The sequence below is a fragment of the Papio anubis genome, chromosome 13, assembly GCF_008728515.1.
Source record: "Papio anubis isolate 15944 chromosome 13, Panubis1.0, whole genome shotgun sequence".
Classification (NCBI taxonomy): Eukaryota; Metazoa; Chordata; class Mammalia; order Primates; family Cercopithecidae; genus Papio; species Papio anubis.
The window spans coordinates 61,550,112-61,576,445 of NC_044988.1; the positions used below are offsets into that span (position 1 = coordinate 61,550,112).

A 26,334-nucleotide genomic window follows, 5' to 3' on the forward strand; every position below is an offset into this window, starting at 1 on the left:
AGAAGCATAAAAGAAAAATTAGGAAGTATGGAGGATGAATCCAGAAGTTCTATCATACTATTTAACAGGAATTCCAGCATAAGAAAACAGAGGAAATGGAGGGGAAAAAATAAAGAAATAAATAATGAAATATTTTCTGGAGGTGAAAAAACACAAAAGCTTTCACATTGAAAGGACCCCCTGAAGACCAGGAAGAATAAACAAAACAAAACAAAACAAAAAAGACCTACACCCAGATTAACTATGATTAAATTTCAGAATACCAAACATGAAGGAAATACCAAGCAACTTTGTTTTATTCCCTTACATTTGTAAGTGAATTTTTCTAGGAAGAGGATTCACAACAATTATTCAATTCTCAAGTAAGTAACCAAAAGGAAAGTTTAAGAACCACTGCCCTCCCTGAAGCTCCGCCAGCCGCGGCCATGAGTAGCTTTGGAGCTGGCAAAACCAAAGAAGTTATCTTCAGTGTGGAGGATGGCTCTGTGAAAATGTTCCTGAGAGGCCGCCCTGTGCCCATGCTGATCCCAGATGAGCTGGCACCCACCTATAGCCTGGACACACGCTCGGAGCTGCCTTCTTGCCAGCTCAAGCTGGACTGAGTCTATGGCTACCGTGGCCGAGACTGCCGGGCCAACCTTTATTTGCTACCCACCGGGGAGATAGTATACTTTGTGGCCTCTGTGGCTGTGCTATACAGCGTGGAGGAGCAGAGGCAGCGACACTACCTGGGACACAACGATGACATCAAATGCTTGGCCATCCATCCAGTATGGTCACCATCGCCACGGGACAGGTGGCGGGCACCACTAAGGAAGGGAAGCCGCTGCCACCCCACGTGCGCATCTGGGACTCAGTTTCCCTCTCCACCTTACACGTGCTGGGCTTGGGGGTGTTTGACAGAGCCGTGTGCTGTGTGGGCTTCTCCAAATCTAATGGGGGCAACCTGCTGTGCGCAGTAGATGAATCCAATGATCACATGCTCTCGGTGTGGGACTGGGCCAAGGAGACCAAGGTGGTGGATGTTAAGTGCTCCAACGAGGCTGTATTGGTGGCCACCTTCCACCCCAGAGACCCCACTGTGCTTATCACCTGCGGGAAAACTCACATCTACTTCTGGACCTTGGAGGGGGGCAGCTTGAGCAAGCGGCAAGGCCTCTTTGAGAAACATGAGAAATCGAAGTATGTGCTGTGTGTGACCTTTTTGGAAGGTGGCGACGTGGTCACGGGGGACTCTGGGGGTAACCTCTATGTTTGGGGCAAAGGTGGGAACCGTATCACACAGATGGTGCGCTGGGCGCCCATGACGGTGGCGTGTTTGGGCTCTGCGCCCTGCGGGACGGGACGCTGGTGTCCGGAGGGGGCCGTGATCGGCGGGTGGTCCTCTGAGGTTCTGACTACAGCAAGCTGCAGGAAGTGGAGGTCCCCGAGGACTTTGGCCCTGTGCGCACTGTGGCAGAGGGCCACGGAGACACACTGTACGTGGGGACCACCCGCAATTCCATCCTGCAGGGCTCCGTGCACACGGGCTTCTCGCTGCTGGTCCAGGGCCATGTGGAAGAGCTGTGGGGCCTGGCCACACACCCCAGTCAGGCCCAGTTTGTGACCTGCGGGCAGGATAAGCTGGTGCATCTGTGGAGCTCAGAGTCCCACCAGCCCCTGTGGAGCAGGATCATCGAGGACCCTGCCCGCTCAGCCGGCTTCCACCCCAGTGGCTCTGTCCTGGCTGTGGGTACAGTGATTGGCAGATGGCTGCTGCTGGACACGGAGACCCATGACCTGGTGGCTATCCACACAGACGGCAATGAACAGATCTCAGTGGTCAAATTCTCCCCAGACGGAGAGTACCTGGCCGTGGGCTCCCACGACAACTTGGTGTACGTGTACATGGTGGACCAGGGCGGCCGCAAGGTCAGCCGCCTGGGCAAGTGCTCGGGCCATTCCAGTTTTATCACCCACCTGGATTGGGCCCAGGACAGCAGCTGCTTTGTCACCAACTCCGGGGACTATGAGATTCTGTACTGGGACCCGGCTACCTGTAAGCAGATCACCAGTGCAGATGCTGTGAGGAACGTGGAATGGGCCACAGCTATTTGTGTCCTGGGGTTTGGGGTGTTTGGGATCTGGTCCGAGGGGGCGGATGGCACTGATATCAACACTGTGGCCCGCTCCCATGATGGGAAGTTGCTGGCTTCAGCTGATGACTTTGGCAAAGTTCACCTGTTTAGATACCCGTGCTGTCAGCCTCGAGCCCTCAGCCACAAGTACGGTGGACACAGCAGCCACGTGACAAATGTGGCCTTCTTGTGGGATGACAGCATGGCCCTGACCACGGGGGGCAAGGACACCAGTGTGCTACAGTGGCGGGTGGTCTGGTGAGGCCAGGGAAGAGTCAGGTGTCAGGGCAGGAATTCTATTTTCGGGAGATGTCTATTGCCGAGTAGAGTAATATATACCCAGAGTATGTCTACAGCAGAGGGGTTTATGGGGGCGGGAGGGTAGACTGACAGAAGTCTCTATTTATCCGGGTGGGATGAGGGAATCACATTGCTTTGGGGATCCACTGGTGTTTGGTTTGGGGTGTTTTTTAAGTTTTTTCTTTTATATCATCCAGAAATAAAGACACGTGCACTATGGTGGAAAAAAAAAAAAAAAGAACCACTGCCCTCTATGAAGTCAGCTTCTCCAAGAAGGTTATCTGGAAAGAAGCTTAACCCCTAAGTGAGACCTTCCCCCAAAGGTTGCAAAGGTTGCTCCACACATCTAGTTCTGTTTACTCTTTTTTTTTCTTCACACCTGAAGAAGGAAAGTTTAGCCACACTCAAAACCTTACTGTCCTTAGTTCAGACAACACATTATTACACTTTCTTCTTTCTGGGAAAAACATGTGCAAAGATTTTCCCTCGGAAATGTGCCTGTTTTTAAAAGTCTCTAAAACTCAAGAGTGCTAGCATTTGCTACTCTGAAGATCTAGCCAGGAAAATGGGGGCAAAGGGAGGGCCATGAAAGCCCACTGTGTCCTTTTAGTGTTGGGGACCTGAAGACATGGGCCTGATCAGTGTACAAGGCCAGGACTGGGAGGCTGGAAACTTGGGTTAGAGCCCTGGCTCCATGACTTCCAACTGTGTCATCCAGGCCAATCCCTTTTACTATTTCCTTGTCAGTGAAATAGGAACATACTTGTTCTGTCTCTCAGAATAGTTCTGGGGCTAAGATGGTAAAACAATGAAGACACTCTCTGAGACCCCAAGTTCTAAACCAAGGGTCACTTAGGCAAGTGCCTTCCAGAGCCAGATAGCTAATGCAACTTTGTGAATTGGCCACATTAGAAAATGGTGGGGACCCACAAGTGATTTATGATATGGTTTGGCTGTGTCCCCACCCAAATCTTGTCTTATACTTCCCATATGTGGAGGGAGGGAGGTAATTGGATCATGGGGAGCAGTTTCCCCCATGCTGTTCTCATGATAGTGAGTGAGTTCTCACGAGATCTGATGGTTTTCTAAGCTTCTGGCATTTCCCCTGCTTGCACTTCTCTCTCCTGCCACCATGTGAAGAAGGTCCTTGCTTTCCCTTCACCTTCTGCCACAATTGTAAGTTTCCTGAGGCCTCCTCAGCCATGTGGAACTGTAAGTCAATTACACCTCTTTCCTTTATAAACTACTCAGTCTCGGGTATTTATTTATGGCAGTGTGAGAACGGACTACTACAATTCATTGTTGGACATGCTGAATCTAAGGTGCATACAGGGAAATATGGTATTTCTAAAGTATGCTCTAGGAACCTTAGTTCCAGGAGACATTAATATCCCAGGAAAAAAGGTGGGGGACTGTTGAGGGTTGTTCAGGTTCCCTAGAAAACAAAGCCTGGGGCAATGATTATATGCTGATGCTTTAAATGAAGGCACAAATCCAGAGCCTCAAGAGTGATGTAAAAGGGAGGGCTGGGAAATGATGCAAGATGCTTGGAGGAGCCAGAGGCTCCTGGCAGCAGCTGGCTAGCCACAGAACGCCAGAGTTGGCTGCAGTGGCAACAGTTAAGGAAATGCAAAAGGCTAGGATCTAGGACTTAGGCAGGCTAAGAGAACCTATGAAAACACATAGAATGTGTCCAACATAAATGTCAAACAAGATTAAGAAACTCTAGGTACTACATGCCCCGTCTTAGAAATCTGCAATGCATATTAGCACATTAACAGTTCTAGAAGTATCTCAACAAGGAAACCAATTTCATTCTATTTAATCCAGCATTTCCCAAGCTTATTTGACCGCAGAACCTTTCTTTCATGCACTGCTCATCTGTAGAACTCAGTTCTGGTCAGCTATGAATACTGGAATTTGGGGCTCAGGAAAGAGGATAGATTGTAGATATGAATTTGAGATTAATAGTGATTAAAACCAGGAGAATAAAGGAGATCATCCTGGAAGAGTTTCTAGAATGATCCTAAGCTTGAGTCCTGGCATACATCAATATTTAAGGGACAAACATGGGAAGAAGATCCCTGAAGAGAGAAAAGAGAGAAACCATTGTAGAATTAGGAGAATCAGAAACCATCACTCAGTAGTAATGATGGTTAATTTCAGGTGTCAACTTGACTGGATTAAAAAATTCCTAGAAATCTGGTAAAGCATTATTTTGGGATGTGTAAGTGTGTGAGTCTGAGTGAATTCGGTGGAGAAGATCCACCCTTAATGTGGGCGGGCAGCATTCAATCTGCTGAGAACCCAGAGAACAAAAACAGAGAAAAGGTGAATGTGTTCATCTGTCTGCTGGAACTGGGGTACACTGTTCCTCTCCTCTCCTTGGACAACAACTCGGGGGCTCCCCGACCTTTTGATTCCAGGACTTATACCAGAGGCCCCTGGGTTCTCAGGTCTGTGGCCTTAGACTGAGAATTATGCCTTCAGCTTGCCTGGGTCTGAGGCCTTTGGATTTGGATGGAGCCACACCACCAGCTTCCCTGGTTCTCCAGCTCGCAGACAACCTGTGGCAGGACTTCTCAGCCTCCATAATCATATGAGACAATCCCCCTAATGACTCTCCTCTCATATGTCAATGTAAACTAAAAATAAAACCCTAACCCCCCCAGCCTACTGAACAGATCCCCTCTTGGCCAAGGGGACACCAGAAAAACCTTAAAAATGGAGTTCCCGGTCATGACAGGATAGGTCAGACAAGCCTCATTATAACCCCCCTCTTTTGCAATGTAGACAGAACCACTGATCTGCATTAATATCAAAATTGAGACCATAAGGCTCGCAGAATGGACTCTTTGTAGGAATAAGAGACCCGACAGGTCACCCTGACCCGGTGTATTGTGTCTTGCTCTTGCAGCCCGACTCTGGCATAGCATCCCATGATGGTTAGCAGACTTCTTAACTAATGTATGTTAAAATTAAACCTAAACATTCCTTCATGCTGACTCCAAGATTTTAAACAAAGCCTTACTCCTTTACCCAAATGCAAATTAAAGAATCTCTCAATCTACTTACGACCTGCAAGCCCCCACTTCAAGATGTCCCACCCTTTTGGGCCAAACCAAAGTATAATCTCCATGTATCGATTTATGACTTTGCCTGTAACTTTTGCTTCCCTGAAATGTATAAAACAGAGTTGCGTTCTGAATGCCTTGGGAGCACTTACTCGAGGCTCTGGGTTGGTGTTTTCCCCAGGCTGCAGTCACTCATACTGGCTCAAAATAAACCTCTTTAAAATATATTATATATTACAGAGTTTTTTTTTTCCCATTGACAGTTTCTCTCTATAGATACAGATATAGATACAGTAGACATTGATATATATTGATTCTGTCTCTCTGGAGAACACTGACTAATACAATAGTTAAAGCAGAAAGGAATTTATGACCAGGTATACGTGAGCACAGGACACCCCAGGCTTGAGTTACTAAGAAATCCATCTTCCCAATCAGGCATTACCCTAGAGCTTGTTAGAGATGTAAAATCTTATATGTCATGGCAGATCTACTGAATCAAAATCTGCATTTTATCTAGATTTTTCAGGCCATTCATATGAACATTAAAGTTTGAAAAGTTCTGGCTTACAATATTACTAGAGGGCTGGAGGAGTGGACTTAAAATGGAGCTTCCAGAAATAATTGCAAACCCTCAGAATCATCACGGGTCTGCCATCACTGATCATGAAAGAACCTGCCACCACTCCTGCCACAGGAAGCTACTGGGCCAGAAACCAGTACTGGTTGGGGACTACAAAATCAATCCGCCACAATCCACATCAGCAAAACTAATGCCCTACCTGCATCCTCTCTCTCCACTTAACTTAGTTTCAGATTCAAGTCACATGCAAGTTTATAGAATGACAATTCCTAAAGCTTATTTGGAATGCCAGCTGCAACGGAGTCTAGGAAGTGTTGCATCCCAGCGCTAATGCACTGGAAGGAGATGGGAAGGGATGTTATGTGAACCAGTCCATAGAATCCACCATTGGTGGTGTTGTGGAAGCTCTAACATGGGCCTCTTGTTATCCCTCCATATCTGTTCTCCCCCTCATTCATGGTAATACAATTTTTAGCTAAATAAGGACTACATTTCCCAGCCTCTCTGCAGATAGATATGACCATGTGACTGAGTTTAGGTCAATAATATAAAAGTGGAGGCCGGGCGCTGTGGCTCACGCCTGTAATCCCAGCACTTTGGGAGGCCGAGGCAGGTGGATCACGAGGTCAGGAGATCAAGACCATCCTGGCTAACACGGTGAAACCCCGTCTCTACTAAAAATACAAAAAATTAGCCGGGTGTGGTGGTAGGCGCCTGTAGTCCCAGCTACTTGGGAGGCTGAGGCAGGAGAATGGCGTGAACCCGGAAGGCACAGCTTGCAGTGAGCCGAGATGGTGCCACTGCACTCCAGCCTGGGTGACAGAGCCAGACTCCGTCTAAATAAATAAATAAATAAATAAAGTGGAAATGTCCCAGCACTTTGGGAGGCCAAGGCGGGTGGATCATGAGGTCAGGAGCTCGAGACCTGGCTAACACAGTGAAACCCTGTCTCTACTAAAAATACAAAAAAATTAACCAGGCGTGGTGGCACGTGTTTGTAATTCCAGCTACCTGGGAGGCTGAGGCAGGAGAATGGCGTGAACCTGAGAGGCAGAGGTTGCAGTGAGCTGAGATCACACCACTACACTCCAGCCTGGGCGACAGAGTGAGACTCTGACTCAAAAAAAAAAAAAAAAAAAAAAGGCGGGGGGGGGGGGGAAATGTCACATAGCAGCTTCTAGAATTCTTTGAGAGAAAGTAGGAGCATGTCTTTTACATTTGTCTTTTATCCTCCCTCCATTGTGCTGTTTGGAGCATGAGATGGAACCATCTTAGACTAGGAGGTTGAGGGCTACACCCTAGGAGCTGGCAGAGATTTGAGTTAGAAAGAACCTGAGGCCAGGTACAATGGCTCACATCTGTAATCCCAACATTTTAGGAGATGAAGGCGGGTGAAGCGCTTGAGTCCAAGAGTTCGAGACCAGACTAGGCAACATGGCAAAACCCCATCTCTACTAGAAATTAAAAAAAAAAAAAAATTAGTCGGGCACATGCCTATAGTCCCAAATACTTGGGAGGCTGAGGCGGGATCGTTTGAGCCCAAGAGGTCAAGGCTGCAGAGAGCCATGATCACAGCACTGCACTCCAGCCTGAGCAACAGAGCTAGACTTTGTCTCCAAAAAAAAAAAAAAGAGTATAATCAACAGGCAATAGCTGATAGAAAAAGTAAAGGCTGAGTAGTGGCCCCTGGATTTGGCCCCAAACTGTTGATGACATTAGCAAGAGCAGTTTCAGTGGAAGGGGCAGGGCAGAAGCTAGACTAGAGAGTGCTGGGGGAACGAGAATCAAAAAAGTAGAGGGAGCAAGTACTGTCAACCATTTTGAGCAGCATGATATGGTGGCCAGGAGACAGTGAAGGCTGTGGGCTCCATGGAGGGTTTTCCTAGCTTTTCTCTACTTTTAGGACCAGAGCAGACAGAGCAAGGGTGGCCTGGGATATCCAACGTCATTCAGTGTTGCAGCCCATCTGGTGGCCTTGGCCTTCATAATCCTGGAAATGCTGATGCTGTCTCAGAAACAAGGGGAGAGTGGGAACCTGGAATAGAAAACACGTCTGAAGAAAAGGAGGCTGGAGGATGATTTAGGCTCAGCCAGAGTAGATGCTGTTAAGTCCTTCCCTTTGGGCTGCTCCACACTGGGGTGCCTCTGGGCATCCTTCAGCGAGAGGCCCCTACCATCCCCTCCCTCCCTGCCTCTGGTGCTGCTGTGGCTTCATCCCAGGCCTGCAACAAACATGCCCAACAGCCTCAGCACATCTGCATAGCCGACGTCAAAGCAGACCACAGTTTGTCCTCTGGGGAGGAAAGGGAACCACAGTATGTGTGTTGGTTTCTCTTGTATCCTGAAAGCTCTTTCACCCTTTTCTGTGCTCAGTCCCCTGGCTAGCTTTCCTGGTGTGCCTCTGGGATTCTTCCCCTTGGCACCTCCTCAACCACGCCCTGCGATCCCAGGCTTATCCATTTCTTGTCACCCTGTGCTCAGCCGGGACCCCCTCCCTGCCTTTTCACATCCCTTGCATTACTCCCTGAACACATTAGTCACCTACGTCCTCTCCTTCTTTAACTTTCTTTCCTCTCAAATGATAAAACCACCTTCCCAATCAAAGATTTATTGTGCAGGGAAGCTTCCCCAGCTCCCCACGGTAGTGAGATTAGACAAAGGCGAACCACATGGGGGAAACTGGAGAAGGCAATGGTCCAGATTTACACCAGAGCTGTGGGGAGCAGAACCAGCAGTCAATCACAGAGGATCCTCCCTGAGTGGCTGACTCTTTATGAGGACACAAAGTGTCCATTTATCTCCTATCTTGGGAGGAAGTGAGGGTCCTCACCAGGGCCTGGTACTTGCCAGTCTGCCAATTGCTGGGATGAATCTCAGGTTTTATTAGCCCCTCAATGGTCTCAGGTATCCAGGGAGAAACTGAGGGTCCCAGGTCTGAGCCCAAGTAGGGGTTGCTCTCGCCTTGGCAGCTCCCCCTCTCCAGGATGTGCTCTTGCTACTCTGGAATATGACAGCCTCTACAAGGAATACTGGGCTTACAACACGGAAAGTGTCTCCAAAAACTTGTAAACATCCCTCAGAAACCTCTCCTGCTCCCCACTCCTGGGCCCTATCAAAACCCAGCTTCCAGCATTTTAAATCAAAATATAGCAGCCACAGAAAGCCTTCAGGATTGCTAAGAGTTGAGCTGAGCAGATTCAAATAGCAGTAGGTCTGGTACCCTACAATGGTCTTGTCCTCCTCTGACCAATATGTCCTGGATGAGGAGGAAGAATTCAGCAAAAGGAGCAAACTTCCCTCAAGGTGCTTAGGAAAAAAATACACACTCTGGACACTGAAAAGCTTGGGGCCGATCCTATCCCTGCCACTGCTGACTTTGGGTTCTTTTTTTTGAGACAGGGTCTCATGTTGCCCAGGCGGGTGTCATGAACTCATGGGCTCAAGTGATCCTCCTGCCTCAGCCTCCTGTGTGGCTGGGACTATCGGCATGAGCCCACTGTACCTGACTCCTCTGGGTACATTTTTAACGTCTTTGAGTTTCCACTTTCTCAATTGTAAAATAAGACTTATAATTCCTTTTACATAAAATTATAAAAAATTAAATGAAATTATGCATGCACCGTTTCTGACTTTTATTAAGTTACTAACCTGCTTGAAGGTAAAGTTTCTGAGTAACTTCTTATTTCCCATTTCAGAAATTCTCTCCTCTCTACTTTCGGCTTACCTTTCTCTTCTTTTATTATTTTCTTCCCCAGCACCTGGAAGGTGTCTTAGGTCCCTGCTACTCAAAGGTTCAGGGCAAGCAGTATCACTTAGGACCTTTCTGGAAATGCAGAATCTCAGGCCCTGCCCCAGACCCTCTTTGAATCTGAATCTGCATTTGAATAAGATTCCCAAGTTTTTCTCTGTGCATACTGAACTTTGAGACACGCTTATACTAGATCATCCCTTGCATCTTTAATTTACAACATCAAATAGCACTGGTTTCAATAATTCACACCAGGAAACAGGAGTTTCCCCCCAGTAAATTGCATACTACTTACTAATATCTCCTTAATTATGACACTGGAGTAACAATAAATCATAATATTAATGAAAATAATAGCACAATGTAACATGTGTTTAATGCTTTTGGTATTTACAACATGCTTTTATACCAACATAGTCTATCTGATTCTAGAATATGGAATGGTTATCAATCAGTGAATGAATGAATGAATGAATGACTTGGAGCTATTTGGTGGAGAGAAACTGGAATACAAGAGGGTTTTGAGGTTATATCAATGAAGAATTTTGCTCAGCTGCTAGTAAGAGAGATCCAAGTTAACGGTGGCCTAAGTAAGACAGGGTCTTAGTTTTCTCCTAGGAAAGGCTAGGCTGGTATGGGGACTGTATCTACAAGGTCTCTAGATTAGAATTATTTTGTCTTCTGCTCTGCTATCCGTGGCACATGACTTTACTCCTTAAGATCACCTCATGGAAAAAAGATGACTGCTAGGGCCTTGCCCATTAAGTCCATGTCCCAGGGAGGGTGAAGGAAGAATGATGGGGGTAAAGATGAAGTGGTACTTGCTACCTGAGTTAGCCTCTTTTGTACAGATTTCTCAAAACGCCACCCAATCACTTCCCCTGACTTCTCATTAGCCATCCCAATCTGCAAGGAAAATGTAGTCTTAGCTAAGACTAGGCACATTGCTGCCCCTGATATAGGAGTAAGGAAGGTGGGATGTGGCTATTAGGAAGAAAGCTAGCATTCTTCCTATGGCATGACTGACAGAAGCATGAATGAAAGGGAGGTATTGACATACAAATCATGTTCAGTGTGCCAAGGCCTTTCTGGAAGTGTTTTATATTTCTCCTTATGTAATAGCTCAACAAGGAATAGAAGAGTCAGGACAGGATGGAGTGGTCTTTGCCGGGCTGCTTCTGGGGAATAGGAAAGTGCCTTTCACCAATGTATTAACTGAGGGCCCAAAGTGGGGTGAAGTGAGAAACCAGGACCCTCAGCTGGCCCAACTCAGCTGAAGTATTGCTCTCTCTTCAAAGGATGCTGGTTTCATGATAGAGTTATCATTACTCATGCTCTTCTTCCTAGATGGGATGCTCCCCTCACTCTACCTCTGAATTCCCAGCTCCTTCTACCCAACTCTCACTCAGTCCTTCAGTTCTTAGCTCATATGTTCTTTTGTTTTTTTTTTTTGTTTTTTTTTTTGAGACGGGGTCTTGCTGTGTCACTCAGGCTGGAGTGCAGTGGCTTGATCTCTGCTCACTGCAAGCTCCGCCTCCCAGGTTCATGCCATTCTCCTGCCTCAGCCTCCCAAGTAGCTGGGACTACAGGTGCCCACCACCATGCCCGGCTAATTTTTTTTATTTTTAGTAGAGATGGGGTTTCTCTGTGTTAGCCAGGATAGTCTCGATCTCCTGACCTCATGATCCGCCCACTTCGGCCTCCCAAAGTGCTGGGATTACAGGCATGAGCCACCATGCCTGACCAAAGCTCATATGTTCTCATAACCTTGTTACATGTTCTCATAAACCTGGAATTTGGTAGGGTGTGGTGGCTTACGCCTGTAATCCCAGCACTTTGAGAGGCTGAGGGAGGAGGATTGCTTGAGCCCAGGAGTTCAAGACCAGCTTGGGCAACACAGTGGTATCCTGTCTCTACAAAAAAAATTAGCTGGGTGTGGTAGTACACACCTGTAATCCTAGCTACTTGTGAGGCTGAAGCAGGAGGATTGCTTGAGCCCAGGGGGTCGAATTTGCAGTGATCCATGATTGTGTCACTGTATTCCACCCTAGGTGGCAGAGTGAGACCTTGTCTCAAAAAATAAAAACCAAAAAAACCCTGAAATTTACCTGTATAGCACTTGTTTGAGGTCTGTTCCTGCCCCAGTCTTTTATTCTACCTCCAAGTAGAAGGTCCCTGAGGGGAGATACCATATCTACCCTATTCATCGTTGAATTTCAAGCACCTTGTACAGTACCCAGAATATAGTAGTTGCTCCACAAATATTTTCTGAATGAAAAAATATATTTTATAATAAGGTTCATACTATTTCTTAGCAATCTTTGGATTGTAATTAACAAAAATCTACCTAAACTAGTTCAATCAAGAAGGGGAACTTAATTATAATGATACTGGAACATCTTATAGAGACAAGGGACTAGATTATAGCCTAGCCTCAGGAATGGAGTAGAATTAGAAACTCAAATGCCACTGGGAATCTTTCTGACTTTTGTTCTCTCTCATAAAACCGGATTCTTCTGCTTGTTACTCCTATATAGTAAGGAAAATATGGCTGCCAAGAGCGCCTAACTGTTATATGTTGTTGGGCCAATCAGCTGGAGGGGAGTTAATATAGCCCTGTTTTCTCTCTCTTCAATATTCCAGCATGGCTCAGGTGCCTGACCCTGGACCAATCAAGTGACAAAGGGTCAGGGTCATATTGTAGAAACATGGCAGCTCCCACTACAACTTTATGGTTTGGGTATGGGAGAGTTGATTCCTGGAAAAGAGGTTTTAGGAAGACAAAAAACTGGGAGTCCATTGGAGGGGGCATCACTCATCCCTGCCCCAGCACTGGCTCCTTGACCATAGCTCTAGAATTTCATTAGATTGATGCCTGGATCCCTAGCACCTCCACTGGGTCTTGAGGGCCCTTGCCAGAGGCCTCTGATAGTTTCTAATATCTGGCTTCTAATTCTTTGTTTACTCCCCTGAACCCTTTTCCCCCAACAATGCCAGTATTTAGAGATACCATAGGTGCTTGAAACTTCACAGGGAGGAAGAGGCAGCCTGGCCTCCTCAAGATCCAAGAGATCTTGCTGGGCTTTATTGCCTGCAGAAGGTGACAGTGGAGTCAGGAGAGCTGTGGGACAAGGACAGACCTCAGGTGAGGGCAGCTCTCTTCATGATTTCTCTCAACTAGCATCCTATTCCTCTTACATCTGGTCATCATGCAGCTGTGAGGGATTGGCCACCATAACCATCTGACAAATGAGGAAACTGAGGCCCTTAAAGGGGGCAAGACATGAAGATGGTCATTCAACAGATGTCTCAGTTCATTTTGTGTTGCTATAACAACATCTCAGGCTGGGTAGTTTATAAAGAAAAGAAATTTATTTCTCACAGTTCTGGAGGCTGGGAAGTTCAATATCAAGGTGCCAGCATCTGGTGAGGGCCTTCATGCTGCATCATCCCCTCATGAAAGGTGGAAAGGCAAGAGGGGTGAGAACAAGAGTGCAAAAGGGTGCTGAACTCACTTTTCTTACAGATCCAATCTCTCAAGAACTAATCCACTCCTGAGATAATGACCTTAATTCACTCATTAGGGCAGAGCCTCCATGACCTAATCACCTCTTATTCAGCCCCATTTCCAACACTGTTGCATTGGATATTAAATTTCCAACACATAAACTTGGGGGACACCTTCAAACCATGGCAATAGATAAATAGCAAATAAAACACTTGAACTTAAGTTTCCCTTCTTTATGCTCCAGCTGTAGGGACTGGATGAGCTTAACATCTCTTCTGCAGAGACAATGCTGTGTTCAACAGATACAGACTACGTTTCCCAGGATCCCTTGCATGTAGGTATGTTGCGTGATTGAGTTCTGCCAATGGAGAGAGGTGGAAGAGATCATACCACTTTCACATTTGGCCATGAAATATTCTACACACTTAGGCTGAGTACAGTGGTTCATGCCTGTAATCCCAGCACTTTGGGAGGCCGAGGCAGGTGGATCACCTGTGGTCAGGAGTTTGAGACCAGCCATGGCCAACATGGTGAAACCCCGTCTCTACCAAAAACACAAAAAATTAGCCAGGCATGGTGGTAGACGCTTATAATCCCAGCTATTCTGGAGGTTGAGGCAGAAGAATCGCTTGAACTGTGGAGGCAGAGGTTGAAGTGAGCCAAGATCGTGCCACTATACTCTAGCCTGGGTGACAGAGGGAGACTCCGTCTCAAAAAAAAAAAAAAAAAATTTCTACACACTCTCTCCTCTGCCTGTGAGGCTGGAAGCAAAAGGCTCTGGGAATGGTGAAACCTCCTAATGGAAGAAGGCCAAATCTCTGATTTCACCACTTGGATGAGAGTTACCCAGGAGAGAGTTCCCTATCAAGATCTGCATTGGATTTTGCTGAAGCAAGTAATCAATCTTACTGTTAAGCCACTAAGATTTGAAGGCAATAAGTTCTTATGCCTAGCCTAGCATACCCAGACTAGCACATCTCTGACGGAACCCCTCTTTTCCACAAAGAGTTAGACTTGATCTCCCACAGCACTGTATCTTCCCCAGCCCTCCCCACCTTCTCCCCTGACAAAGACCCAAAGTACAGTTTTGCAATTAGGAACACAGACCTTAAGTCTCCTCAGAACTGAGGCTGAACTCCAGGTCCACCTCAGAAAGCAGGTTTCTTGACCTCTTTAAGACTATTTCTGCATCTGTAGAGAGGGTACCCATGTCAAAATGTGGTTGTAAGGATTAAACGAGATATTATATAATCAATAGTTCACAATAAGATGATGCCACTCTCTGGGGACAGGGGGTTAGACATTTGTAGGGCCACTTTTAGTTGTAATGATGACTGTGGAACCCTTCTGGCTAGGGATGCTAGAGGTACTGTGACACTTAGGGCATTCCCATGCAATGACAAGTTGTTGCTTGGTCCCCACACCTTTCAAATGGTCCATCATTCATTTGTCTGACATTACAATTACGTGAGCCTAGAACCTAACTCTTACATATAATCATAAAGTATTGTCGTGTGGTTTTAATTTACTTTTAATTGATTTATTTTTATTTTTTAATTGCAATGGGGTCCCTCTGTGTTGCCCAGGCTGGTCTTGCACTCCTGAGCTCAAGCAATCCTCCTGTCTCAGCCTCCTGATGCTGCCACACCCAGCTGTGTGGTTTTAAGATATATTAAATAGTCCAGGAATATCCAAGGGTGTGGACAAGGATGGGGAAGACAGAAGGGATATGGCAGAAACCCAGGTCTGGCAGGAGCAGATCTATCACCACCACCATGCCCAAGGAGTGAGGGGTGGGAGATGACTAGAACCTGGAGGAAGAGTGTATGTTGCAGAGTGGGCGGAGTGTTGCAGAGAGTATTCATTTCCTAGGGCTGCCATGACAAATTACCGCAAACTTGGTGACTTAAGACAAAAAAAAAAAAAAAAAGATTCTCAAATTTCCAGAGTCCAAAAGTTTAAAACCAAAGCAAGGTCACAATCCTTTCAAAGACCCCAGGGAAGAAATCTGCTCTTCCAGCTTCCAAGGGCTCCTTGGCTTGTGGCTGCATAACTCCAATCTGTGCCTCCATCTTCATGCAGCCATCTCTTCTTCTCTGATTTCTCTTCTGTCTCTTATGAAGATACTTGTGATTAGATTCAGGGCCCACCCAGATCATACAGCATGATCTTATCTTGAGATCCTGAATTACATCAGCAAAGATCCTTTCTCCAAATAAGGTCATGTTCACAGGTTCTGGGAGTCAAAACGTGGGCATATCTTTTTGGGGGCTTCCATTCAATCCACCATGGCTACTGTATTAGTCTGTTCTCACATTGCTATAAATACCTAAGACTGGGTAATTTATAAAGAAAAGACGTTTAATTGACTCACAGTTCTGCAGGCTGTACAGGAAGCATGATGCTGGCATCTTCTTGGCTTCTGAGGAGGCCTCAGAAAACACAATTTTGTAGAGACAAGGTGTAACTATATTGCTCAGGCTGGTCTCAAACTCCTGGACTCAGGTGATCCCCTGTTTCCACCTCTGGATGGAGTTATGAGTCACCTATACCTGTAGTTCTCAACGTTATGTGACCTAAGGCCCCTTTCTTATAATAAACATTTTGCAACACCACCTTTAGCATACATAGATAATATAACCAAACTACATCATGATTTCATAAAATTAGGCCATAATATGTCACAATTAATGTAAAGGTGAATTAAAAGAAATGTATAACACAAGGATGTATATTTCAACATGTAAATGCTTGGACAGACCCCTGCTAGAAGATATAATAAGTAGTCATAAGCTTGTACCTTACACAGAATCTCCATGAATGTGTAACAGTTACAAGTGCAGACTGATACAGGTGTGTTACATAAACAGGCAAGTCACATGGCCAGCGCAGGAGCAAGAGAGAGAGGGGAAAGGTGAGACACTTTTAAACCACCAAATCTCGTGAGAACTCACTATTTTTAGAACAGTACCAAGAGCATGGTGTTAAACCATGCATGAGAAATCCATTCCCATGATCCAATCACCTCCAGGCCCCACCTCCAACATTGGGGATTACAATTCGACATGAGATTTGGGTGGGGACACAGATCCAAACCATATCAGCCACCTTGAGAGCAGCAGTGATCTTAGTTTGAGGTATATAGCCAAGGAGGTAGCCAGAGAAATAAATGTCCCAATCTTCCATTCTTCCGTTGGTCCATCTCCTACCAGGACTCTCATAAACCAGAGGGCATGAACATGGTTGGTGAGCCAGGCTTCCAGGGCTAAGAGCAGAGTAGAAAGGGAAGGAGCACGTATCTGGAGGGACAAACAAAAGATAGTAGCCCACCATGTAAATCAAGGGAAGATTGGGTTTTTATTTAGAACTTTAGTAAGAGAGTTCTCTTGCAGTAAATCATAACTGAATGACAATGGGACTGGCAGTATTTGAGCCAGTCATGTAACACACCTGTATCAGTCTGTACTTGTAACTGCTGCACATTCACAAGGATTCTGTGTAAGGTACAAGCTTATGACTATTATATCTCCTAGCAGGGGTCTGTCCAAGCATTTATATGTTGAAGTATACATCCTTGTGCTATACATTTCTTTTCTTTTATTTTCTTTTTTGAGATGGCGTCTTGCTGTCTCCCAGGCTGGAGTGCAGTGGCATGATCTCGGCTGACTGCAACCTTCGCCTTCCAGGTTCAAACGATTCTCCTGCCTCAGCCTCCCAAGTAGCTGGGATTACAGGCATGCACCACCACACCCAGCTAATTTTTGTATTTTCAGTAGAGACAGAGTTTCACCATGTTGGCCGGCTGGTCACAAACTCCTGACCTCAGGTGATCCACCAGCCTCAGCCTCCCAAAGTGCTGGGATTATAGGTGTGAGTCACTGTGCCTGACCTATATGTTTCTTTTATTTCACCTGTATGTTAATTATGACATTTTATGGCCTAATTTTATGAAATCGTAATGTACTTTGGTTATATTATCTGCATATGCTAAACGTGGTGTTGTAAAATTTTTTTTGTAAGAAAGGGGCATTGGATCACATAACATTGAGAACTACAGGTGTAGGTGACTCATAGCTCCACCCAGAGCAAGCACTAAGTGTTCAATGCATAGTATCTATTGTCACTAAGGCTGTTATCACCCTTCACTTCCAGGCACCATTAGGTTTACTATCTTGGAGACCAGTCCTGCTGTGAGTCATCAGAGAGGAGCAGGCACAGCTTGCAGCCAGTTCCCCTGGGGAGGGTGGCACTGAATGACGCAAGGCTGGGTCCCAAGAAACCCTGGCCCTGATGCTGCTGCCCCCTCTCTAGGAGCAGGAAGTCTCCAGGGGAAAGGATTATTTCTCTAGAGCCCTGGAAATCCCAGATGAACCCTCCTACTAGGTAGATCTACAGTGTTCCCTCTGAGCATACCAGCATCCCAAGCTTTCCCCTAAAGCAGGGGGCTGGGCCAGGCTTGGCTCCAGAGCTGCGAACCAGTCAGCCTGGACAGAGCTGACATCAGCGGTTAGGCCAGGTTGGGGAAGGCTAGGTTTAGCCCCCAGCAGCGGGGCTGTCTCACCCACAGGAGAGGGGAAAAGAAGAAGAGGGAGCAGCAGAAGAAGGGAGGAGGGAAAGCAGGAACAGGAAAGTGAGCCCAGGGAAGTTTGCTCAGGACCGGCTTTTGCTGTAGGGTGGAGAAATTTCTCCAGCTGTAGTGTAGCACTACACTTCAGCCTGGGAGCAGGATTCCTCCAGCTGTAAAGTGGAGTAATCTGATGCACGTTATCTCCCTGCTTAACAACTGACATTCAAGACCCCTGCCTACATCTCCGTCTTTATTTTATCTCAGGCCATTTCCTGCCATGCACCGACCTTCCCATAGAATCACTTATAGATCCTTCCAAATGCCATGCTAATCCATTACTATATGCCTTTGGGTATACAATTCTCTATTTGAATTGCCGTTCCATGATTTATCTAGCTGGAAATTTCCTTAAAATATCACCTTCTCCATGAAGTATTCCCCTATTCTGATAAAATTATTCTTGCCTCTGTGTTAAAATCTAGGTGTCTAAGATACATTAGACTGACCATTCATTAATCTAGTAAGTGTTCTCAAACTTCAGTGTGCATCAGAATGACCTGCAAGTCTTGTTAAAACACAGATTACTGGGATCCAACCCCAGATTTCTGGTTTCATTTCTGACCTGCGGTGGGGTCAAGAATGTTCACTTCTGGCTGGGTGCAGTGGCTCACACCTGTAAATCCCAGCACTTTGGGAGGCTGAGGAGGGTAGATCACTTGAGGTCAGGAGTTCGAGACCAGCCTGGTCAACATGGTGAAACCCCACCTCTATTAAAAATGCAAAAATTAGCCGGATGTGGTGACTGGCGCCTGTAAGCCCAGCTACTCAGGAGGCTGAGGCAGGAGAATCGCTTGAAACCGGGAGGCGGAGGTTGCAGTGAGCCAAGATAGCGCCACTGCATTCTAGCCTGGACAACAGAGTGAGACTCTGTCTCAAAAAATAAAAAAGAATGTTCACTTTTAACAGGTTCCCACGTATTGTTGATCCCGCTGGTCCAAGGATTACACTTTGAGAATCACTGATTTACTACAAGAAATTCTCAACCCTCAGTATGGTCAGTGCTTACTTATTAATTTATTTAGTGAATGTCTACTGAGGGCCTGCTATGTGCCAGACATGGACCAGGTGTTGAGTATTCAATGATAAGCAAAGCCCACATTGAACTTGCCCACACAGAACTTGCCTCCATGGAGCTTCCAGTCAACTATGAAGACATATTAAGCAAATAAAGATACCATTAAGTATATAATAACAGGCCAGGAGTGGTGACTCATGCCTGTAATCCCAGCACTTTGGGAGGTAGAGACAGAGGATCGCTTGAGCCCAGGAGTTTGAGACCAGCCTGGGCAATATAGTGACACCTCGTCTCTACAAAAAATTTAAAAATTAGCCAAGCACGGTAGCACACACTTGGAGTCCCAGCTACTTAGGAGGCTAAGGTGGGAGGATAGCTTGAGCCCTGGAGGCAGAGGTGTACTGAGACAGCACCATTACACTCCAGCCTGGGTGACAGAGTGAGACTCTATCTCAAAAAAAAAGTACATAATACTTTGGGAGGCCAAGGCAGGCAAATCACGAGGTCAGGAGTTCGAGACCAGCCTGACCAACATGGTGAAACCCCGTCTCTACTGAAAATACAAAAAAATTAGCTGGGCATGGTGGCATGCACTTGTAATCCCAGCTGCTCAGGAGGCTGAGGCAGGAGAATCACTTGAACCCAGGAGGCGGAGGTTGCAGTGAGCTGAGATCATGCCATTGCACTCCAGCATGGGCAACAGAGCAAGACTCTGTCTCAAAAAAAAAAAAAAGTACATGGTAACAAACTGTGATAATTGATCTGAAAGAAAAGAATATTATGAAAAAGAATAATAACAAGAACCTATTTCAGATTGTGTGGTCAGCTAAGGCCTTTTTGGGAAGGGGACATTTATACAGGTAGACATCCAGCATTGTAAACAAACTTCTATGAGGTGTATTTATTGCACTGTATTGTTACCTAGGTTGAAGTTGTCCAGCTAACCATCAGACTGTGTACTTCTTGAAATCTAGAATCTTGTCAATATTTCTGCCCTCAGCATGCTGCACAGAGAAGGGCCTTGGTAGCTAGTGAAAGAATGAATGGAAAGTTGGAGGGATCATGGGAAGAATGAACAAATAAATAAAGGAAACATCAGGTGGCTGTATGAGTGCATACTTGCATGGATGGATGATGGATAGGTAACGGAGGGATGGGTGACTGTCTCCAGCAGCAACACTGACAACCAGGATTCCTGGTGGTAACAGTGAGACAAGAGTAGAAACTGATAGAAACTTAGCTGATTCCTTTACTGTATTTCCAAATCCTGTCCATCATTTAAGGTGACCACTAATGGCCTCTCCTCTCCGAAAAGCCCCTTGATTACCATTGCTAAACCCTACTCTACATGTGAATGAATTGCTGTCACCTCCTGTACTCCCACACATGCCACACCGCACTTAACATTGACAAATATAACCGCCTTGCACTTGCCACCCACTGATCACCTGTGGTGCAGGTTTCTCAGGGCAAGCCATGCTCTCTGTGTCAGTCTTAGAAGGGAAAAGGGATAAAGAGAGGAACAGAAGAAAGTTTCTCTCCTACATCTGAGCCAAAGAAGATACAGAGCTCAGTGGGCGGTGAGGAGATTCCTGCTCTGATAATTCATCACATGACTTCAAAAAAGCACTTTAAATGACATATTTTCTCTAAATCTGTGTCTTAGGCCTCCTAAGAGGAGTTTATTTAGAGACCCAGTTTGAGTCACAATCAGGAGTTAAAAAAAAAACACCCAGGGTCCCTCTGGGATATTTAAAAAAATGGACAGAGAAAAGAAAATTATACACAGACCACTCTCTTCCCTTTAAACAATCTCGCCTGAAAATGAACGCTCATCTGTCTTTGCATTCCCCACCTGAGGACGAACGCTCACCTGGCTTTGCATTCCCCACGTGAGGACGAACGCTCAGCTGGCTTTGCATGCCCCACCTGAGGTCGAACGCTTATCTGTCTTTGCATTCCCCACCTGAGGGTGAACGCTCACCTGGCTTTGCATGCTTTAAGACTCCCATACACTTGTTTGCAGTCTCATCGAAGCTGTTAGCTACCAAAGCCCAGTCCTGCGTCAAAGGATCTTGAATTCAGAAGAGAATTTCCAGAGGGCTTGAAGGAGGGAATAGAGTCCCTCTCTATTCAAAAGAGGGCAAGATAAAGAATCTGGGACATGACAGTCCCCAGAGATTGAAATAAAATACTTAATTGTGAAGGGCCTGAATAGACAATTCCTAAAAGAGGGCAAGGAATTAACAAATATGGGCATGAATATCTAACCCCAAAAGTAACGAAAGAAATGCAAATAAGGCAAGATTGTCTATGTCTCCATGTATATATGTATACACACATACACACATTTTACACCGTAAGACTCTATGTGTGTCAGGATGTCCTGAAATGGTTTCTCATGTGACTGTAACTGGTAATACGCTTCTGAAATCCTCGGGCAGTAGGTCTCAAGTGTCTCTAAAATGTTCATATTTTTCCCCAAAAAATACAGGAGGAAAGGATTTGATATCAATTTATCCCTAATTCTGATAATCTATCCTAAGGGAATCATTTGAAATACAAAAAACAAAACGGCAAAAAGAATACTGATCATGAACATGAATCACAAAGATGTTCATCTCTGTGTTATATGTAATAGCCAAAGGCTGGAAATAGCCTTAAAGTCCAGCAATCAGAAAATGGCTATTGGTTAGACATTCATAGAAAAAAAAATTTTTTTTTTTTTTGAGACAGAGTCTCACTCTGTCACCAAGGCTGAAGTACAATGGCACAATCACAGCTCACTGCAGACGTCACCTCCCAAACTCAAGTGACCCTTTTGCCTCAGCCTTCCGAACAGCTGGGACTAAGGGTATACACCATCATAGATAATTTTTTATTTTTTGTAGAGACGAGATTTTCCTATGTTGCCCAGGTTGGTCTTGAACTCCTGGGCTCAAGCAATTCTCCCATCTCAGCCTCCAAAGTGCTGAGATTATAGGCATGAGCAACCGTGCCTGGTCTTAGAATATTCTTTATCAATGTCCCCTTACGGGTTCTGCAGGGTTCTTCCCTGGGGAATGTGCTAGCAGGCTGTTGTCTAGGGTGCAGGCTCCAGATCCTTCAGGAAAGTGCCTTGATTGAGTCTCTCAAATCCAAAACCTAGTTCTCAGCTTCTCTGGGTCAGAAACTGGATTTTCTTAGTGTACCAGAGAAGAGTGCTGGTTTCTTTTGTCTTTTCCCCTTCCGCACAAATCACATGGGCTGGTTATTTTCCACCCGCTTCTTCAGATCCATGGTCCACCGTTTTCCACCCTGCTTTGTGCACTGGGAGGCCGCCTTTCTGCAGAATATACTTAACTATCTGCCTCCCATTTCAGTTCTGCAAATGGGAGGCACTGGAAAGAACATGAGGGCAGGAGAAATATGCCAGAGTATTTATTGCCCTAGCTCCCCCTCTGCCAGACCACAGGTAAGAAATGGCTACATTTCTCCACCTAAATTCCTGTCGAGCTGTCCCTCTCCCATCACTGCAGTTTGTATTATTGCTCCTTTGGGCCTCAGGGTAGCGATGCTCTGCCACATTTCTAGTCCTTGAGTGCTTTGCCATTTCTTATTCACTACCTTAGCCTTGCCGGCACTTTCATAAACAATGTCTTCATTAAACCCTTCAATGACCACATTGAGTAACCTATCTGTTTTCTGCCGAGAACCTGGCTAATTTAGCATCCATGGGGGAAAAGGGAGGGCAGGGATTGGAATTTACTCCAGAAAAAATGCAAAGAGAAAGACTGAGGCTTCTGACATACAAAATTGGAATACATAGAAAAACAAAAGCCTTTGCCAGGCGTGGCGGCTCACGCCTGTAATCCCAGCACTTTGGGAGGCCGAAGCGGGCAGATCACAAGGTCAGGAGTTCGAGACCAGCCTGACCAACATGGCGAAACCCTGTCTCTACCCAAAATACAAAAACTTAACAGGGTGTGGTGGCAGGCACTATAGTCCCAGCTACTCAGGAAGCTGAAGCAGGAGAATCACTTAAACCCTAGAGGTGGAGATTGCAGTGAGCCAAGGTCACGCCACTGCATTCCAGCCTGGGCGACAGAGTGAGACTCCGTCTAAAAAAATAAAAATAAAAAATAAAAACAAAAGCCTTAAATACTGGCTATTTAAGTTATTGCTTCAGATTTTTCTTTAGTTAGGCCCTTTGTCATTTTTCCCTATTAACCAGTGGGTGGGACACTGTGAAGGAGACTACATGAGTTAGGGAGAAAGAATATAGAAATCACAGTTTCTCTGCACATTCTCAGTCGAAGTGTGATAGAAATCTGTCACCACTCTCTGGGATGTGACTAACTAACTTAGAGGATCATAGGGTGGAATATTAATTATGATTACAGCAAACGTTAATGAGTAAGAGCTTATAACGTACTGCTAAGTCAAAAAGTAGGGCATGAAACGTATGGTCATTATGATCTGTCAACTGTGTTAAATATGTACACAAATATACGTAGGAAAAAAAACTTGTAAGACATTCACCAAAATGTATAAAGTGGTGCCTTTAGATGGTGGAATTAGGGGCAGGATTTTTTTCCTTATATTTTTGTGTATTTTCTAATTTTTCTGTAATGAACATGAATTACTTTCATAACTATAATTTTTCTTTTCTCTTCTTCCTTTTTTTTTTTTTTATGAGAGAGGGTCCTGCTGTGGTGCCCAGGCTGGAGTGCAGTGAGTGGTGTGATCACAGCTCACTGCAGCCTTGACCTCCCAGACTCAAGCAATCCTCCCCTTCAGCCTTCCAAGTAGTTGGGACCACAGGTGCATGCCAACACATGTGGCTAATTTTTTAAAATATATTTTGTAGAGATGGGGTCTCCCTATATTGCCCAGGTTGGTGGCAAACTCTTGGGCTCAAGTGATCTGCACACTTCAGCCTCCCAAAGTGATTACAGGTGTGAGCCACCGTGCCCAGCCTCTTTTTCCTTTCTGATTTTTTTTTTTCTTTTTTGGCAGGTCAGTTGTTACACACTCCTTAGCAGATTCAGACTTTCAGACTTATATGGAACACCATCCTGCTTATTTTATTCTTTGTTTTTGCTTTATTGTTTTTTTTCTTTTTGAGACAGGGTCTCGCGCTGTCACCCAGGCTGGAGTGCAGTGGTGAGATCTCAGCTCTCTGCAGCCTCCGCCTCCTAGGTTCAAGCGATTCTCCTGCCTCAGTCTCCTGAGTAGCTGGTATTACAGGTGCATACCACCACGCCCAGCTAATTTTTGTATTTTTAGTAGAGACAGGGTTTCACCACATTGGTCAGGCTTGTCTCAAACTCCTGGCCTCAAGTGATCCGTCCACCTCGGCCTCCCAAAGTGCTGGGATTACAGGCCTGAGCCACCACACCCAGCTTTCTTTTGTTTTTTAAGAAAACACACACATTATGTTATACTCACGTTATCAGGAACAAATGAGACCAACCCTGGCAAGTCCCAGCCAAGCAATCTGCCTCCAGATATGCCTTGGCCAGGTTAGACTCTTGGAGTTAACCCTTCAGAAAGCAGGAGGCAGAGATCCTTCTGATGAGGGCTGCCTCTAGGAGTGGGACTGCTTCAGCGGATCCAGCTGAACTGTCCTGAGCAACTATTGTAGAGGTATGGGGAGTACTTAGTCTTCCAGTTGAGGCCAGGTTGGGCCACTGTGCAGTGGGCTGATGGAAGACAAGTTGAGTCCGAACTAGCCCAGTCCTTGAGGAGCAACCACGTGACTCTATCACCATGATATGCACAGGTTGTGACTGGTGTCCTCAGACTGGAAAACACAGTAGGGCTAGCTCAATCAGGATAGGAGAGAGACGCATACGTTAATGTTTCTCTTCCTATCTGGATGAATGTGGTCCTGCCTTTGGGCCTTTCCTTGGGCCCTCCCTGCTACGTGAAATGCCATCTCTACTAGCCCATCTCTGTCAACTAGATTCCTGCCTAATTTATTTATTTAGGTAGAATAGCAAGAAGTCTACATCCTGGTGATCCTGGGCATTGAGAGCTCACCTCACCTTCTCTTGGACTCTGGAGGGCACGCACAGATGGCCCCTGCTGGGGGATGCTTCACACACAGACCATCTCCTAGAAGCAGGGGCAGGGCAACTGTTGTCAGGTGGTGTTGGGATCTCTTTATATTTAGTGTTGTGCTATGGTTATTGATGTTGCGGTTTTCAGTTTCCTTCCCTCTTAGTTACCCCCCACCTGGGCTAGCCACTCTCTACCCATCACAGGCCCAAGTGTGTGAGAAGGGGCTTCTCCTAGGTCCTCACCAAGGCCCCTTCCCAAGGCCCAACCTGCCCGCAGTCTCACCAAAGCCAGCAGGTCCCAGGTCTGGGCCCAGGTCCAGTCCCAGGCAAGGGTGTTGTGTCTGCTTCCTGATGGTCAGGCTGCCCTGAACCCTCCAGGTACATTGGCCCTAAATGTGTCTGCTTCCTGATGGGTCAGGCTGCCCTGAACCCTCCCTGCACTTTCTCCTGTGACCAGTGTTGAAGATCAAGAGGAAGAGGAAGAGGCCAAGAATTCTCCACACAGAGCCCTGGGCTCCGAGGCCCCGTGGCTGGTCACTCATCTGGTCCACAGCAGAGGTGGTGTCTCTAGATGAGGATAATGGGAAGCATCCTTCGCCATCCCCCGCTCCCTTCCTCTGAGCCGCACCCATTACACTGAGCCAGTCATGGCAGACATCTAGGCAGGAGGGACCACAGGGGTAGCCTCATTGCCTGTCCTTGCTCCCTGCACACTGCATACCTGCAGCCTAACCTGCTGAATCACAGTCATTGCTAGGTGAGGGCCAGGGCAGGAGAGAAGACGCTTCACTTGTTGCCGCTACCGGTCTTTCTATACCTTATCTTCCTGTTCCTTCTGCCTGGCCTAGTATGGAGCCCACTAGGTCAGCCTTTGACCAAGATACCACACAGAAATATGTTTTGGTTCTGTTTACATTCTTGTCAGAAAGCGTGCTATTTTAAGGCAGCGCCTCTCAAACGTGAATGCGCATAAGGATCACCCGGGAACTTGCCACAGCATAAGTTCTGATTTGGTAGTTCTAGGTCAGGACATTCTGCATTTCTAACAAGCTCCTGACACCGCAAAGATGGCAGGGGCTCAGGCTTATATTCTAGGTTCAGATGAGGTCTTGCTTGTTCTGTGAAGATTATCAGAGCGCTGCTGTCAGAATTAATCACTTCGTCCATCATTTCCTGAACACCTGGCTCAGCCGTTGTCCCAGGTGCCAGCACAGTCTGCCCACACCTGCTCCCCAACTAGTCTGGGGGCTGCTGGGACACGTAGTCTTTGTAGCCTTACTCCCTAGCATGGTGGATGCTCAGCAGTTTTTTTGAGCAA

The 26,334-nt window shown here is 46.1% G+C and overlaps 1 pseudogene across 1 annotated transcript; it reads left to right on the plus strand.

Moving 5' to 3' along the window:
* Window positions 1-303: 303 nt before the first annotated feature.
* On the plus strand, window positions 304-2,639 carry LOC101021934 (annotated as a pseudogene). The gene has a single exon (XR_162636.5). The product of XR_162636.5 is annotated as an echinoderm microtubule-associated protein-like 2 pseudogene (transcript).
* The last annotated feature ends 23,695 nt before the right edge of the window (window positions 2,640-26,334 follow it).